Here is a 15,243-nt window from a genome sequence, read left to right on the forward strand (position 1 = left end):
TCTACCTGCTCTGGGCAGAGTAATGGCCTTCTGTATGAGTGCAGGTCTACATGACATAGAGAGAACCTGTCTGTCTATGTGTGTGTGGGTGTGTGTGTGGGTGTGTGTGTTTGTGTGTGTGTCAAGCCCCAGTTAATTATCTACCTCTCTGCTGACAGTTGGCCGGCATGATTGCAGAGACAGTGAGAAGTTAGTAAGAGGTTTTACTGCTGCTGCTGATGGTTTCAACACCTCAGACACAATTTTAGGTGTTTATACCTATACTTAGTCGAGGGGACATGCACAAGCAGATGCACCTTTGGGGTGTGCAAAGAGGTGTATAAAGAATTCCCCTCCGACTCTGACCCTGTCAGACGCTCCTTATCTGCTCTCCCTCCCCCCTCTCCAATTGACACAGTCCTATTACCACAGTTATCTTGGCTGGAGCAGCCCGAGGCAGCTGGACAGCTCGGAGAGATGTGTTGCTGCACCAACCAGCAAACCAACAATCCACAGGGATCCTCATTTGAGGGCTGTTTTACAATTGGGTAACCATAAACCACAAGATGTGTCAGAACGGTGGTTGTGTTTGAGAGCATAGCATGACGTTATTCGCTTTTCATGTGAAGCTGCAATTATTTTCACTGCGAGAACTTGAGAAGAGGAGCGTGCTGCATGAGAGAGAGACAGCAGGATAATCCTCGGACTAAAAGGCTGATGATACTTCAGTGAGCTCGGCCTGTGGCCACGAGCCCCCGAGAAACCCATCCTAAAACTCTAAATTGGGTGTGCACATTACATCGGCTGTTTTTATGGCTTTGCCTTCTAGCTGACAGCCCTGCCCACCCTTAAAAGTCAATTCAGTGTCTGATGCGCTAATAATAGATATATGGCACTTCACACTTGGCATGCAGGGGGAATTCTTACAAGATGTAACAGGAAATGTAGGGGCGGGAACCACCTGCATTCACCCTGCAATAACTAGTTCACAAATTACCATTTACATCTTAATGTGACGACATATTAATGATGAAGAGCAGAGCACAGCTAATCTGAACTATTGTTCTCCACTGGGGAAGATTTCTAAGCAGTGATTATCTTTTCCCATGATATATTTTTAACTTGCATTGTAAAATAGTGCATTGTGGGAAGAAAACAGCACCACTGTGGGGACAGAAAATCGGTGCTCTTTTGTCCGTCATTTAATAATCATAATCACCTCATTTCTTCTTCTAATTCCACCGAAAAATTAACAGTGAAGCGATACTCATTAAACCTTGCCTTATCCAGAAATATTTATTAGAAGCAAGACTTTCCATTTCCCGACTGCAGAGCCTCCGGTGTCACCCAAGTTAAGTCTCTGATCATTTACAATCTGTCATCTGCTCTTCCAGCTAGATAACCAGCGTTTTGGGTGAGGCCTCCAGAGGAAGGCAATTCCCCTCCACTACGCTGCGTACATGAACTCTATGTTGCTGTTTTTCAGTAAACTGTATTTTTTTTTGCCCACCAATAGAACCACACTGAAAAAAAAGTGTTCATTACAGACCCTGTAATAAAATATAGCATAAATATATCAGTAACCATTGTATTCCTCATACGCTTTGCCTTTCTCTTTGTCTTAAGGGTGCACAGCTGTGTATCTGCAGCATCAAATGGCATCATCGCTCATGGTTTGGCAGTCTGATGAGCCTGTGTGTGTTACACCAAGTCAGACCTCTGCAGCTGGATAAAAGGACCATTTATCTTGAACATGAACTGTTGTACAGCAGTAAACATTATAGATGTATAGCATCAGCATGTTAGCATGCTGACTTTAGCATTTACTAAGTCATGTGTTAATGTAAGCTCTGCGATTGCTAAATTTCCAGTGTGAGTTTATCATGTTATATATATATCACATATATATATAACATTGTATATTCTGAATTCTTCTGAAGAGCTCTTCCGAGTTTTTACTGTAACTTACAAGACCAAAAGTTTGTGTTTTCCCTTTTTTAGGGGACCAGTAGTTCATTCTAGCCAGCAGGTTCTTCATGTCCACAGCTGGAAAAATAAAAGAAAAGCTTTGTGAAAGAAAAATATTTCTTGAAAAGGTACAAAAAATGGCTGAAGGGTAACCAGCAGCAGAGTTATTATCATTTCTCCCACCTGTAAACTCGAAATTCATTGCCATCATTACTGCCTAGTGGACTGCCACCAACGGGCTCCTCAGAGATCCACCTTGGTCGGAAACCCAGCAACTAGAAATGACAGTATTTATCATGGAAATCCTTTACGTTGCCACTGAGGATTCATGCAGTCGGACATGATTGATTAGGATGTGATTTTTTTTGGCCATTTTGACATAGTCTCTTGTTCTTTTGTTCAATTCCACATCTTGTGAAGTCCAAACCTGTGATCTGCCTCTCTCACACCTCATGTTACATACCGTCTGTTACACACGTGGAAAAAATGGTTGAATATTTTGTAGAGACAATTAGAGCTGTACACGGTGGAGTTGTTTGATATAACATAGGGCAGCAGAGCTACTAACGCGAAGGCTACAGACCGCAGACTGCATTTCAACATCTGTGAATCCAGCCATTGTGGTGATCAAAACAGCTATTCTAAGGCAAAACATACTCTTTTCCTAACACTTGTGCCTAAACATAACAAGACCAGAAGCACAGTGTTGACCCAAGATACAACTGAAAATTTACCCTGAACTAGAATAGTCCTCAGTAGAGTGCATACCTCCGGCAAGGCCCGACAGTCCCCTTGAATTCAATGAAGCTGAATCCAATTTTAAATTTGATAGCCCTGTATCAATCTAAATTTCTAAACCACCCAGAACTGCTTAACAATAATTTAAGCTCATCAGATCTAGGATCCACGTCAACTTGCACTCACTCATTGATACCAGTCACCTAAATACCAGCCCAGTCACCACGATATGTTTCTGCAAACCACAGATACATCCATATGTACATGTCATAGGCTCTTCATATTGGGAGGTGCAGGGCATAGGGGTGGAGTTACAGGCAACCAAGCGACCAGGCGGGCAAGTTATTTCTAATGGAAAACCCCAAAAAGCATAATATACACTCTTTAAGAAACATAGCATTGCAACATAAGCAAACATACATCTTTGGTTTTGCAGAGATGTACTTTGCAAACATTTACTCTGGCAATTGGGTTGTGAAAACGCCTGACTTTTTTCACTAAGAGTCTGCCTGCTTTAGTCGAGGCTGCCACTTGCATCAACAGTATGTACTGTTAAAAATGATGAGAGACAGAGAGTGAGAGACAGCAGCCAGACTGGAGAGCAGAGCGATGACCAATAAATGTCTTATTCCAAAGAAAGAGAAGCTGATACTGTTTCAGCGGTTCCATTTCGTTGGGGTTACTGCCAGGACAGAAGGTCTCCTCTTTGACTGAAAAAGTAAAGAAATGCACTGATATGGATTTATAACCACATAGAACTGGGCTTTTTTAGTTTTAAAATGTTTGTTTCCATCATTATTGGAGCTCAGTTGCCATTATGCTAAGTACAGATTGCATGAGTTCACCGTGAGTTAGAAGATGACGCTGTTCATTCAATACAAACAGCTAAAACTTGCAATGTATAGCATCTACAAAGTGCAGCAGGAAGTAACACTTCAGCATTGAAGTAATGACCATTATATTGCCTCTTTAACCGGTTCTATCTTGGCTTTTGTTCTGTTTGTACAGCAAACACTTTTACCTCACTTTTAATTGCTGCACTTACAAGAAAACATAAAAAGCTGTTCCATTAGGGCAAAAGAACAATACAGAGAGGAATAATGATTTTTCTTTTTTCCTGAACTAAAGGGGCCTCTCTCCCTCAAGTTTCTATTAACTTTGTCTGCATCGTGGCAGTCTTTTTTTTCACAGAGGAGAAAGTTAAAAGAACTTGAGCTTTAGAAATGTTCCTTCATATAGACAGAATTAATGAAAAGGAAAAACCATGCCATATCTGATGTAGATTATAATAAAATGGGAGCTGTGTTCGAAAAAAGAAATAAGCCGTTGACAACTCTTATGTTTGTTTGTGACATTAAAGCCTCCTCTTCAAATCTCACGCCTTAATAGGTCACTAAATGAAGATAAAAAGTGCGCTGGAAAAAAGCAGGGGCTGTGAGGGGGGAATTAGTAAGGTAGTGCATTAACCTATTCAGGGTTAGTGAATAATGACAGACACTCAATGACCCCTTTTCAGAGAGCGTACAATGTGTTACACTGTACAACATCCGGCCGCGCTCCATTCATGGTGAAGCCATCCGCTCGCTGGTTACTGTGGTAACCTGAGTGATGGGCAGTTTCATGACTTTGAAAGGAGTCTTGTTGGAGATGGAGAGCAGGAGGGATCACAGCAAAAAGCAAAGTGGACTTGTTTTCTGTGTTTGCATGAGGAACTCTGAGAGGATGAGGAGGAGGATGAAGGATTTTGTTAAATCCATTGATTATAAAGTCTTCCCAGCTATGATTAATGTGATTTTGATATAGTTAAAAAGCAATAAGCTCTAACCTCATCTCTGCTAATCTCACAGGGGCATTCATTCAGGAAGTAATCACAGAATTGTTTTCCTCCAACAATGGGAAAACAAACTATGTAATAAAAAAACTACAGACACACAGAATTTACCATCAGGCTATCTACAGTCTATAGACTGTAGACTTAAAGTATACTTTAATCAGATGAGTGCTATGTCCACGCAGAATGTAGGCTACTGTTTACTATATGGGTTGACTGTGTCCAGCCCTTGTTGTCTTGTTACTCTGTTTTGTTAAGAGGGTGTGTTACCACAGATCAACTCGATCACAGTAAACCTTGTTTGAACCAGCATCTACTAAGAAGATTTCACCAATATCGGCTCTACCCTACAAAACTCTCAAAAAAACACAGCCGATACCTGGATTATGTCCCCTGGCAACATTGTTTTTTTCAAGTGATGGAGTTGCTTTTTGTACTTCTAAATGTTCTACAGTATGTTTGGCTAATTTGGCAACAAAAGCACATTGTCTGAGGTTAGGGAATGATCATGGTTATGGGTAAATTGTCACAGTCCTGTCATTTCTGTCTTCTTTTATTTGTGTTTTCTGGGTTTTGTGTTTCCCTCCACACCTGCACTGCATCACCTCTGTTAGCCGAGCCCTGTTCCTGGTGTTCTTCCCTTCCTCATCAGCTCTGTCTCTGCTCTCTTGTATCCCCTTGCTCATTTCCTTCACCTCTGTTTCTCCGCCTCTCTCCACCTGCACCTCATCCCCTCATTAGATTAGTTTGAATTAAAGTCCAGTCATCTGTTGTGTTTGCCTGAAGTTCTCCTGTTCCCGTTGTTTATGTTGAATAAACGTTCTGCAACTGATCTGCTGGCCTGCTGTCTCCAGTATTTGGGTCCACCTTCTTCTGCTCTCAGCATGACATAAATGTCTATTCAGTGAACACTAACTCCTTGTAATAAATCAAGCCAAGGACTTTCATTATTATAATATTTTATATTTGAGGATGGTAAGACTGTAGAAACTTGCAAGAGCAAGTGTAATTACCTACCTGGAAAAAACTCATTCTCTCCCTCCAGAGCCGCTCCTTCGAAACACATGAATGCGCACGATCTGACTACACCAACAGACTTCCTGGTAGTTCTCGCTGGCCAGCAGGGAGATGTGTTGGCGAAAAGTTCATTTTTTTTCTTTTGGGGACCAGTCCTGTGTCTAGTTAATGGGTCCAGACTGCTATTATGTTAGTTAGGAAACTGCTTGTTCAACAATGTAAGTCAGCTCACGCACCATGATCTGCTTGTTGGCGGCATATGAATATCCTTCTCTCTGCCAGGTAGTATAGAACTGTATTGTTTGAAATGGGAAAGATTTCTTTACTACTTGGTTTAAATCCACGGTTTAGCTGTCTTCACACACACACATGCACACACAGCCGTGCATTTGCTCATATGGTATGCATATATTGTCCTACTGTATGGCCTTAACAGGTCAGACATATAGACAGACACCAGGCCTCAAAGACCCGTAAAAATATAAGAATTCTGCATTCCAGTTCTTTCTGTTCTTTCCCCCTCTCCTCTCTGTAACGTTACATGCATAAAGTAAAGTACATTTCCCCTCCAGCTCCAATCGGCACCAGAATTACAGGACATTAACACGTGATAATGGCGGTCACCTCTGCGGACCACTGCTGCAGTCAGGTTAATACGTGGGATTGGAAAAAAGGTCATGTGTGAGCTCTGCTCCTGTCAGATCCAGACCTGGATAAGATCCAACCTTAACCAAGCCCTCCCCACAGAACACTCGGCAAACGTATTCTGTTGTTTTGATTGAGACCTTGAGCGCCAGAAATGATTTACAGTATAATGTATTTAAAAGCAATCGACAAGATCTTTCAATCAACCCTAATATCATTGAATAAGGTCATTGTGCCAAAGCTGCAGGGATGGCAACACAGTGGGCCATCGCAACAAAAAAAAGAAATGCAGGACCCTGAACCTGGCTTATCAGAATGCAAGATCATACATACCAACTGCCTGACTTGAGGAGATTCACTCAGGTGAATGCCAGGACCCAAGGTTAGAGATGATCAGTGTTATTCACTTCTCCTGCCTTTGCACTTGAACGAAAACATACATCATTTTGAGGGCATTTGCTGAAATAATTGATTTTGTTGTTCGCCTTGAGAGGGCAGACTCCTTTAATTAATCCTTGATTAAAGTAATCTCCTTAATTAATCTGGTACTAAATGAGACTTCCTGTCTTATTGGTACCTTAAATAACACACACCAACGCATCCCCTTGTTGTTTCAACACCCTCTTTTCAGTCTGACTCTCTGCTTACACATGAATGTGCATGTGCTAACATCGCTAACAGCACTGTGAGAAGTGAAAAGTACTGGAGGAGGAACTGTAGTTGTCACAAGTGGTCTCCCCTCACTGTTGTGTCTCTCAGCCTTCCCCCATTTTCAGTTTCTTCTACCAATGAAAAGCTTGTTTGATGATGAAATGCTGCTTTTGTTATTATGCTGCTTGCTTACCAATGAGAAGTATTTAGCACAACTTTACAACCTATTGCAGTCAATCCTGAGACATACTGTCAAACAGTATAAGGAAAACAGGCAGGGTGAAGTCGCACCTCTTAGTTGAGGTAAAGCAGGCAGCTGAGTTCTGTTTAGTCTTGAGCCAGATCAGCTTTTGGTAAAAAAAAATATAAATAAATAAAAAATGCAATAGACAAGGTATGAGGGGATATAAGCATGAAATATGGTCTGTGTCTCTTTAAATATTACATCCAGTTTGTTCCACATGTTGGACTTCAACCTTTTCAGTATCGGGGAGGATACCACTGAACCTTCGACCGAGTCGCTCAGAGAACACCTTGAACGTAGTATTTCATGGACGAATGATTCTAAACCCAATTCTAAAACTCATCCATGTAGAAATGTGACCTATACCTAGAAGAACAAGAGGATTACACAAGCCTGAATGCATTTTTTTTTTTTAAAGCTGTGTTCTTCAAAACTTATAAAAGGGTTGAGATCTGTGTGTTCTGATGTCTGCAGGTAGACAGACTGGTGTGTGTTCAGCTCTCTGATGTTTAAAAAGAGCACGTTGCAAGTTCTAATGTACAGGCTGCATGATTTAAACACACAATTACCCCTCAAATTTCCCTGCAGCTTACATTAAAAAAATTGAGAGACATCTACCGGGCTTGTTTGTGCTCTCATGTAATTAGCTACATAACCAATATGTTTAAAAGCGTATGCATCAGACAGTGATTGCTACAACTACAGTGAAAAATCTGGTTTGGAAAGCAGAGTGGAGGCCTGTGGGTATATATGATGACTGATGCTGTCATGTATTAAAAAAAAAAAAAACGATCAGGGTGAGATTACCCTCAGTCGTGTAGCACATTAATGACTATCTGTTTGCCAGACTGAATTTTTATATCCCTCTTGTGTTTCTCCCCTCATAGAAGTCATCGATCAATGTCCAGGCATCCCTGACTCTAGTGTGAAACACTTTCAGAAATATGGTTTCCCATCAGATAAGCTCTATCTGACGGCTGGCTTATCACAAGCTGCTGGACAAAGATGGATTTCACGATTTTCAACTGTGATACTGTAAAGAATACATTTAGAAACACAGCCATGTATGATACTATCTGAATTAATGCAAATGATAATACAAAACATTTCTAGTCAAAAACAAAACTGTTTTATATCTAATTTTTCACACCAAGACCCATCTACGTGAGGGCGGGTGTGATAGATATTTAACAATGTGGCATTCTGGTTAGCTAAGCACATCCTGCTATGGAAAAGCGCCAAATCACTCCAAAGAGGAAAGGCAGTGTAACTGATCCCTATTTTTCATTCCCACACACATTAGTGGCTGTGAATCATTAGACTCTGAAGCTCATCAGTGTGGTGATGAATGCAGAGTTGTGACATCGAATCCAGTCAGTTGCAAACACTTCAGCTCCGGCCCGTTCATCACTGACACCGCGATGGCTGCTTCTGTCTCAGCTATCGTGACAAAGCACTGGCTGCATTTTATTTAGGGGTTTTCTTTTGGCAACGGTGTTTCGGTATGAGCGAGTGTGAATGTGTGTGTGTGTGTGTGTACCGTGGCGCCATGTGTTTCCATGACTTCAAAACTGTGTGTGTTCGGTGTGAATGACGTGACAAATGTTTCTTACCAAGTGGTCCATTTGTCAAGCCCGGCCTGCCCTTCTGGTTAATGAAGTCAGGGAGCCGCAGAGCACACAGAGCACTCCTTTCCCACCAACACGGACAAACAGGAAAGCATGAGCGATCACACCGCCCAGGCTGTCCCCTTCGTCCTCCTCCCTGTCCGTTCACTGACAACAAAAGAGACTCCCCAGCACCACATCAATTAGAGGTGAAGAAGCAGCTGTGGCACACGCTGGCAATTCGCTGGTATTCATATTCAGCTGCTCATTTCAGACCCAATTCTGAGATTTTCTGAGCTCTCTAATTATGGGGAAATAAGGACATATTTTTTTGTAATATGACTCACACATGGAGAGGAGGATTTGGCTCCCGAATAGTGGAGTTCAACATTTGAGAAAAATGACCCACTTTGACCCACTCACCGGAAAATGACTGCCAGTGCAAAAGGAAAAGAACATTACGAACTGCTTTTTGGTTATGAGTCACTATGGGGCATTTAGTTATCAAACCTTTCATCCAAAATAAAAATGTTTTGAAACAATAAAGAGAAACGCATATTTATGTAGATATCAATTAGAGGCATAGATTTCTTCATTTCTTTTTACTTTATATAAAAGTTTGGTAGTTGTGATTCAAGTTAATAACAAGTCTTGGTCAGTGATGCTTTACTGAATAGAGTGCTGTTGTAATAAAACTCAGAAATCAGTTCGTATTTTTGCACTTCTGGTTTCCTAGTCTGAAAGTGAATGGGTTTTTTGAATGGGTTTTCAGATTCATGCCTCAAATAAGGCCTCTTGTTATCACAAGCTTTACATATGTACATGTTTTGTTCTACGACATAAAATACATCATTGAAATGCACCACAATAGAATTATGAAGCACTTACGGTTGCTAACAAGCAGCTAAATGAGATCAAGAAGTTGTCAGGGACATTAAACGTCATCATGCCGAATACAGAGACTCATCTAGTCTGTCTTTACAGGCAGACTTTAGTTGCAAGCTATTCTAACACTAACTTTACAACTTTTAGATTGATCAATTTATAGAAAACATGTATAGTAATTGTGTAGTAACAACACAAAAGTGGTGTTCATCTGTGAAGATAAAATAGCTGAACAAAACGTCGAAGTATCATAAACTCGTGTTTGCCAAAGAGTTTATTTTCTGCACTAATCCATAATCACAGATTTTTCGCTTCACAGAAGTATAACTACAGCCTCAAGGCCCTTTCACAATGTGACAATGGCACAATCGCTCTTCGTGACCCATTATGTCCAATGGCTTGCATGCAGTGCAGTCAATGTTGTCTGAGACTGAGAGCAGTCCCCTATTGCTCCGCTGCTAAAAGCTACTGATTCGGTAAGTCAAAAGCTCTGTTCTATTTAAAGATTCACTGTTAACGATGTGTCCATATACATACTGAACACATGTATAACTTGCTAGCTAGCTGGGATTTCTTCACAGACAGGAGGACTTCTTCTGGAAAGTTTGTCACCGGGGCTAAGCTGTTAATGGTCTGATAACCCCAAACTGTTGACAGGCCACCTAATAGACCCCAATATCTCCTTTTGCAAATCAATCTTGCCAGAATAAATTAGGCCGCAAATGCTACAGTACTAAGATTGGAGGTATAAATCATTGTGGCAGAAATCTCATCTCTTCCATTTTCTACTGACCAGATAAGAACCTGCCTAGAACCCCTGGTATAAAAAGGCACTTTAATTGTCTGTCGTCAGTCTGGTAATAGATTAGCTCCCAATAACAGAACACAACATGGGTCATGCCACGGGCCAGGTTTACATGGAAGACGATGCCATCAGCATTCATGATGGTGCCTAATATTAACACACAGCGAATTCCAAGACACGTTTTGTTGTGCTCTCGCAAAGCAAGAGTTACAGGTGACATCTTAAGGTGACACGTGTGAAGTTAATAATATTCTTCTGAAAAGATGCTAAACTTGAACATCGATGAATTATAAGACAGTACAAAACCAGCCCAGCTCTAATCAGCTGACAGCCTGCCAATTGAGTCATTGCTACCAATTAGTCAAACATCAATCACAGTCATTCTCACCACAAGGTGGTCCATTTACATGATTCCTTCCTCGCATACATCCCTCTTACTCCAATTCTGCAACATATCGCTGATGCTTGCAAGCTTGCCGCCACCACCCCAGCCCCCCACCTTTTAGTTTAGAGTGGGCTCAAGGTTGCTTATGGCTCACTCTTGTATACCCTGGGGGATTTCTGCTTGCTGTCCCTGTTTTGGCTTAGCACGCTGCTTGGTCATCTTAAGAGTGAAGCCATTGGCGCCAAGCACACTGTATTTCCATTTGTTGCACTTAATGGTTAAACCTATGACTACTCCTGACTTAACAATGAAATTAGATGTGATTTTAAATGGGTGTAATGTCTTACAATTATAGAAACTAGAACAAAGCACCCTTCAGACACTGCACCTTTTTCCTCCACTGACTTCTGAGACTTTTGCACCTATACCCCAGCCCTCTCTATTGCTTTAACCCCAGCCTCCCTTGACCTCACTTAAAGCCTCTGGCTCAAATCCTTAAAAATATATTGTGCTCAGGACAGACCTTGAATCAGCACGACAGATAAATTAGAGCGATATGACCAAAGTTCACTGCACATGTGTGAAAAAGTGCACACACACTCAAATTTAAGTGCAATGATATTGATATTGAATATTTGTTTATTGAGGTAATGGTTCTTCTTTGTGTCATACATATCCTTCCTTCACCACAGATTGTGCAAACAGGTAAGTTAGTTAAAGACCAAACACAAATAGCCAAATAGAATAGATAGTAGAAAATAGTAGAAAGTATCAGTAGAGATATAATAGTTGTCTGTTATTCTCTTCTTATTTCCTTCAATAAAACCTTCATGTGATCGTTCTCTTCCCCACTGGAGGAGGCTGTACAGCTGTACAAAGCAGCTGTACGAAGATTCACAGGCACTTGCCAACAGTGATCCACTCTTCTTTTTTGCCATGATGCCAACATCTGTAGCTGCTGCTGTTGTCCTCCGTCTTACCCTTCTTTAGTTATATTTCCAGTTGAAAGTAGGGGTATATCACAGATTTCAAAATTAAGGATTGGAAAGTATACCTAGTGAGTATTATGTCATAATAAAAATTAAATCAAAAATCGTGGAATGATAAAAACCACAAATAACAAGAGCCTATGCAAAAGCCGCCCTCCTGAATCTTTTTTGGGGCAAGTTTGGAGAGGACTGGATGAATGGCTTCCAGGAATATAGTTTTGGGTTATCTATTCATGTATTTGTTTGGTGATGTGCTGAGAGAACCCCACACTTCATTGTCTTTCATTTCCATGGATTTCATACACATTTCACCACCTCTTACACTCCTGAAAAGGATTGCTACCCACTGTAAGCCATTTCACAATACCTTGAAAGGTCAGTCCCTCTTCACATCTACCTCTCTAGTTCCTCTCCTCCTCTTGAAAAATATTATAAGACCCAAGTCCCATGTTTGTCCATGTCTGGCTGGAGCTTTGAGAGGAAACACTCAATTGGCTCATGTCCCCTGCATCCTTAAGTACTCAGATGCAGGCCATTGTCACGGAGGCCTGATAATAAAGAGACAGACCAGCAGGTATCTGGTGAGCACGAGTGGTGTACGGTCAATGGTCTCAAAAACAAAATAAAAGAAGGAACCAGAACTTTCAGAGACAGGAATTTCACATTTTACCTCTGGGACACCTTTGACAGCCTGCTGAGATGTGACAGCACATCCGCTTGCCTGTACAGCTATGTCACAAGGTGGAAGGCAGCTGTTCAGCCCCTTGGCTGTTTGGCATTTTGTGAGCTCTGTCTTCTCAGCCATGGCCGCCAGGACCGAGTTCAGGTTCTGCTGCTGGTTGGAAATGGCCATGGTGTCGACCGCCAACGTGTGTCCTACACTTACACTAACACTTAACTATTATGACATTTATATTAATTCATATCATAGCAGGTGTCTCCAAATAAGGAAGATATATTTTTATATTACTTTCACTTTTAGGTTATCCAGGCCCAAGCACTCTGCCTCAGCCTGGGGTACAGCTGTGCAATCAGCACTGTACAGGTGTAGCTGTTGTAAAAGGTCCCTGAAGGGGTCTATGTCATACCTGAAGTTTCCTCAGAGCACAGGGTGAAGCATTGTGCTGCACACGCAACTGACACCAACCATGAAAGACATCCTGAAGTTGGCTGACCCATTCATTCTCCCTGTTACAGGTCAAAAAAGTTCTGTATCATGATTTAGTTTTAAAACAGTAAACATCAATCTTGTTGTTGTTGGCAGTTCATACCAGTCATGACAGCTGCTCCACCTGTGCCCAGGCTGTAAATCTTCAAGGTGGGAATGTCCTTTTTTTGTGTCTCTGAAATGTTTGTGGGTGATGGTAAACATTACCAACAAGAGGCAAGTTCTGATTAGAAAAAAAACTTCCTACACATAATAAATACACAATGTACAAAATGATTTTAAGTCTTCACTGATGTAACTCTCTGGATTAATTTACACCTAACATGAACATCAAGCTGCAGGCCACTGATATATCTAAGGATTGGCTCCTCAATGACAGTGCTCAGGATTTCTAACATCTCATCCACGGTTCTGAGTGATGTCTTCCCAATATTAGAGAGAACAAATGAGCTTGGAGTAAATATCACAAATGATCATGTTGGTTAAAAGAGGCATTAAAATGTACCTTTAACTTTTCAAAATACTGACAGTCAAGTCGTTCAGTGAGCTCCAGGTCAGGATATTCTGTATGAAATGAAAACTGTTTTAGGACGTTACAGGGAAAAGTTACAGCAGTGTGAACTGAACCTTCAGCCAACCTGAGTCTCAGCTCGACCCCTGTCGCTGGCGGCTGGTTTTTAAAAAGTAATGTACACAATCAATGCAATCAGCACCCACTGCTTAATTGACAACATCACTGTCTTTCCTCTCCTCCACTCACATTCACAGCCACTCTGCACCGCTCACTCACTCAACCACACCTCTCCACCGCTTTCTCTTTCTCTGCCACACACTCGCTTCGCAACACACACACCTTTTCTTTACGTCATTTCATCATTACTAGAAATGCAACTGCAGCTCGTAAAAAGAAGAAAAGACGACAGTTAAAACAGGAGTAGTGCTGTTGCAATAGAGACGATACAATCTCTTATCTAACATCTCATGAACAGGGCTTAAGTTCAACATTACTATAATGTAGAAATTACTGTTCGAAAATGTGGCAATAAAAAAAAACTAAAAAAACTTTTGTTCAGATGAACTGGCTGGATACACTGAACACATAACTCATGCAGACCGTTCACGAGAGATTGCAACACTGTTTCCACTGTAATCAATCTAACTGGCTACACCTGACATCAGTGGTGCTAACGAGTGGAGATCCACTCTACAAGTGTAAAAATAAGCCAGTCTTCTATTTTTCTTTTATACGCAGAAATTGGTCATAATAAAGTCGAATAAAGTTTCATTGCACTTTGCCGTTTCCCAAAACTAAAGACACCTTGTTTTGCCTCGGTCGTACGTAAAAAAAATATTCCACTGCTAACCAGTGCTGTGAAAAATCCGTGTATGTCATGTATGCCGTGTGTTTAATGTAGTCAGAGCATAAGGTATTATGATTCTTAAGTCGTTTTCCTCTTGTGGATAAAGACAGACTGTCTGTTCACGACTTGCACAACTTGTCTCAGCGGCCTGTATGAGGAAATTGGCGGATGCCACAAATGGTTTCAAATCGTATAAATATGTGTTATATTAAATAATGAGTTAAAAGATGCTTCCATGTTCAGAAGAGTTAAGGGAAGTCAGGTGATTATTCTCTCTGTGTTTGTCACTGTCATCCTACATGGTAATTTAATCCATATATTTGTTATACAAGCTTTAAATAAGCAGGAAAGAAACTGTAAACGCAAAAACTTCAGCGTTGTATTGTTCTTGCATAACATGAGATCGTATTGGTTGTAACTTTGTGAGACATAAATATTAAGAGTACAATGCAGAAACAAATTGAAATGCATATCAAGCAGTTCAGACAGTTAATGGGGTTATCATTTCTATTCTGCACCCATAATTATCCACCAATTTTTCATTAGGATCCGCCACCAGCAATAGAACAATAGAAAAGCATGCAGGTAGGAACAAGAGGTCTCTGTCTGTTATTGTTTGATTGTTTCGTGTCTGCAGTCACTCTTGACACAATCCAATTTCTTCTTATTTGTGTTTCTCTTTCAGTGCTCAAAGGGCAGTGTGTGTGTACGTATGTGTGTGTGTGTGTGTGTGTGTGTGTGTTTCAGCCAGAACACACATAACAACAAAAGAAATAGATGCTGTTAAACAAGTACAAGTGCTTCTCAATAATGTATGGATAGCTGTATGGATTGCTTTCCTTGAATAATTCAGGCAGCTGTGTGGCCTTTGCGAATTCATTTGGGAATAGCCTTGCCTGTTAGCTATTCCAATGTGTGTAAGGGTCAAATCTGCTGTTATTCGCAGCCGGAAGTGGCCATAGTAAAGGTA

Source organism: Pagrus major, chromosome 17 (genome assembly GCF_040436345.1).
Source record: "Pagrus major chromosome 17, Pma_NU_1.0".
In the NCBI taxonomy this organism is placed as follows: domain Eukaryota; kingdom Metazoa; phylum Chordata; class Actinopteri; order Spariformes; family Sparidae; genus Pagrus; species Pagrus major.